The following is a 4,301-nucleotide window of genomic DNA, read 5'->3' as shown; positions in this document are numbered from 1 at the left end:
ACCACGCCTCTGAGTACCCCAGCTTCCCCCTGCACTCAACTAACGGTGCTGCACGACGTTTTTTCAGGCTGTGCCCCCTATGCTCTTGCAGCAGGGAATAGAACAGCATGCTCTCTGCTGGAAGCAGGAACAGGGCAGAATCATTGGGTGAGCTGAGGAGCACGATGCTCTCCCGGCCCTCCCATGGCTGTGCGGGTTCCCCATGCACAGAGGAGCACTGCCCCAGTTTGCCCTCTGTGTGCTTCCGTCACCCCGGCCGCTCGCGTCGCTGCCCCACTTTGGCTCCGATTCATTATATTCACTATTCAGCTATTCCAGTTTCACTGTCTCCTTGCAACACCAAATAGAATGAATGAATTTTTGCGCCCCAAATAAGTTCTGTAGGCAGGGAGGAGCTGGTGATGTGCTGTGCTGTCTGCCTATCCCTGTGTGTCTTAATCCTCTCCATCCGACCCAAACTCAGAATATATACTGGTTTTTCTTTTTACTCCTGATGTGATTTTTGGACTTTGAGTAATAAATACATACGTTGCTGCATTCCTCTTCAGCCCTCTGAGCTCCATCCACGTTCCCCAGTGAGCACAGAGCCCTTCGTCAGTGTGAAGCTGGGAGATTTCTGGCTCTCTTAGCTTCAACAAGATTCTGCACACTGTTCTCATAAGAGCTGCTGCTCACGCATTTCTCGGTTGTGTTGGATGAATCTCTCTTGCTCCATTTCCCAGCATACAAAAACCAGGGGGTGCACATCCCCATATACTTTTGTAGCTGTTTCTGCCAAGCAACACCACCAAGTTTGTAGTAACATGGAGTTTTAGAGCAGCCTTCCTTCTCCGCTGCCTAAACCCAGCCCCAGCTGGTTGCACTTCCACCTTTCAGGTCCTGGAACTCTACAGATACCTCTTGCATCTGAAGAATGTATTCTTGATTCTCGTTCCAGTTGGGTGTTTATCAGTATTTCTTTTCTTACAGTAGGAGAGTGCTGCAGAATTGCTTCCCTGCCTTCCGGTGTTATATTTGGGGCCTCAAGGTCGTTCAACCCCCCTTTCTCTTCTTTCCCTTGGTTGCACAGAGAGCTCTGCCCACTGAGGTTTGCTCCCATGCTGCATCGCTGTCTTGTGGGTGCGTTGATGCTGCTGGGTAGGGCTGGGGTGCCCGGCAGAAATGGGGGTCTTGAGCTGTCCAAACAGGGAGAGATGAGGTTGGTGCAGGCCTGAGCTGGGGCTGCGTGTGCCACGGGGTGTTGTGGGGAGCACGGGGTGAAGAGGATGGTTCTCAGTGGTTTCTGTGGTGGCATCTTCATCCAGCATGCAAAAACTTCATTTCCTCTTCGCAGCTGCTTCTGTGAAAATGAATTTCTCATTTGTAAACAAGTAGGTGATGTTCCTGTTGATTTATGCCCAGTGGTTTTTTGATTTGGGGATGAGAAGAGCCCTGCCTGCTGCTTCCCAAAGCACCGGGTCAGCCCCTGGGTCAAGCAGCAGCACGGTGCTGTGTGTGGCAGCTCCTACAGCTGCAGAGCCCTGAGGTTCAGAGGGCACAGCGTGGGCCCAGGAGGATCCCCCAGAGCTGGGTCAGTCTGCTTGGTGCCAGAAAAAGGGCTTCTCAGAAAGTAACTCCTGGGGCGTCCCTTCTTCGGGCCTTGAAATCACCAAACTGTAACTCGTTTCTTAAACTTTCACCCTGCTGTGTTGCAAGGGAGCAGTTGTGTGTTCACACCTTTATTTTGCACTGTTGCAAAGGCTGAGAGCACCTGAGGTCGGCTGTAGCAGCTCAGGGTGTCTTTGCTGTGCATAGCAGCTGCCTCCGGTCTCCCCGCTTGCCTTCAGCTTTGCAGCTGGAGGAGATGTGTGGGAGGAGATGTGTGAGCACCCCGGTTCTGTGGGAGCGATGGCTGAGCGCTGTTTGCTCCCCAGCACCTGGGCCGCTTCCACTGCCCCCACCTGCGTTTCCCAACAGAAGGGCCCAGAGTTGCTCTGGTGGGTGACGACCAGCGGGAGATCAGTGTGGCTGAGCAAAAAGGAGAGAAATTCTGCCTCGTTTTGGAGCAGAAAGGTGTGTGTGAGCAGCTGGTGCTGGCTGGCAGCACGCAGTGGGTCAGCTCTGCCTTTGGGACGTGCAGCCGGTCAGTCAGGTGCTACAGAGCGTGGTTGGTGTGTGACTTTCCCATTGCTGAAGCACAGCTTTAGGTCGGTGCAGGACGTGGGGGCCGGGCGCTACCTGCAATAGCAGCAGTGTGAGGCTGTGCTTGCTGTGACGCTGCGGCGGAATGTGGAATTGCATGGGGAAAAGAAAATCATAGTGATGGCTTGAAGCAGCCAGGTTGGCTGGGAGTTGTGTCTTTGCTGTCAGCCCTGCACACGCAGCCCCATGGCTCTAGCAGTGCTGTCCTCACCTGCAGAAATGGAGGCAGGCTGTGCCAGAGCTCCCCCTGTACATAGAGAACCGCGTCTTACCTCCGACTCGTTGCTACCATCTGTAATCAATTGTATATTAAACTGTTTTGCTGTATCGCAGGTCATTTCACGCTGCCTTAGATGTAGAAAAGCCAAGAACCCACAATACACTTTGTCAACTTGAAGTTTGTTGGCTGTTTTGATTTTGCTTCAGCACTGCTCCCATCACAGCCCCGTTGCTCCAAAGCATTGTGGTTCGGAGCGGTGGTTTTTGAGCCCTCGCTTTTCAGTCTGGCTTTTCAGTGTTTCTTTGATAACCCATGAATCTGGGTTGATTTCTGATGAGGCACATATTTAGGCGGTGTCTGAAATGCTGGAGGAGGTCACGGCCCAGAGCTGCTGTGCTGGGTGCAGGCATGCAGCGGGCAGTGATTCTCTAGCAGGCGGTGTGGATGCCTTCTTCTGGAACAGCAGAGCCTTTTTTGCATGGCCACAGTCTGCTTGGGATGTCGTTATTCTGGAGCAAGAGCCCCCAGGACAAGGATCTGCTTTCCTGGGACTTGCTGAAGGTGAGCTGAGCCATGCCCGTGGCTCTGTCAGAAGGGAAGACGGAGCAGAACACATCTGGGGCTGCCACAGGTGGCTCAGCATCGCAGCACATCTCTGCCACCACAGCCATCCCATCCCTCAGCTGTGGTTTGGTGGGGGACTGTGCGTTGCTGGACCTTGGCCTGGAGGATTGGAGGTGTCCTCAGGATCCCACGGAACCCCATTGCTCCGCTCCCTCCTGGCACTGCTGAGCACAGACATCCATGACCCTCACCACATCCCTTTCCCTACCTCTGTGCCGAGCTGTGCCCGACCTTCCGCTCGGATCCTGGAGCATTGGGTCCACACTGCTGCCAGCTTTGTCCTGGAGCCATGGAGGAGCGACGTCTGGTTCTTCTGCGAGTGCTGATGTGTTGCTCCTTCCTGTGCTTTCAACCTAATTTCCCAAAGATGAGGTAAGTAGCAGAGCACACTCAGTACAGCCGGTGGGCAGCAGCAGTGTTCCACCTGTATGTGTGCCCCTGGGTGTCATCCTGCTGCCGTGGCTGAGAGCTGCTCAGGTGTTACCTGCTGGATTTCTGTTGTAGGTCGTGGTGATTGTGAACTGCCAAGGGATGGTTTTTAATAAATCTTACGACAGTATTTCAAATAAACCTGCTCTTTCTGTTTTCCTTTCCAGGTCTGTGTTCTCCCAACGTTGCCCCATTTTTGGGTTTCCTCTTTCTCTGCTTTAGGTCATGATGAAGGACACATCCAACACAAATGTCTTTAAGGATATTGGCTCCTGTGTGCATTTAATTTAACAGGGGCCTCTGGGTGCAAGAAAAGCCCTAGATCTCGTAGGGGCCACATTTCTCAGCATCTCAAGAGGGTGTGCTGGGGGAGGTGTGCTGTTCCCAACTGCTGCCATGCCCGTAGGCGCTGCAGAAGCTCCATGCTCCGTTTGGTTCCAGCTTTGTTGTGGGGTGCAGGCCTGGTCCTGTCTGCTGTGTCCTCGTGGGGTCAGCGGGCAGTGAGCTGCACTCCTTGCCCCATTGCATGGCGTGTCTGTGAGGTTTTCTTCACAGTTTCCCAAGCTCTGGCTGCTGCTGGGTTCTCCCCAGCCCATAAATCTGCAGTCCAGGGGCCGCCTGCACAGCTCCAACACCCCAGGGACTGCTTCTCCATTTGTTGCAGAAGCTTCCCTCCCCTCCCTGGGCCCAGCTCTCCCCCTGGAGCAGTGCTTTCCCCGCTCTGCCCCTTTTATAACGCGTGGCTCTGGCCAAAGGCCCACCCTCACTTTATGTTCAATTAATGCTGTGCAGGGCTGCCGGGGGTCCAGCCAAGGATGTGCACGGCCTGGGAACGCAGCGGGCTTTT

Source organism: Meleagris gallopavo, chromosome 16 (genome assembly GCF_000146605.3).
Source record: "Meleagris gallopavo isolate NT-WF06-2002-E0010 breed Aviagen turkey brand Nicholas breeding stock chromosome 16, Turkey_5.1, whole genome shotgun sequence".
NCBI classification, from domain to species: Eukaryota; Metazoa; Chordata; class Aves; order Galliformes; family Phasianidae; genus Meleagris; species Meleagris gallopavo.
The sequence above is the reverse complement of the archived record's forward strand: the minus strand, read 5'-3'. Positions refer to the sequence as shown.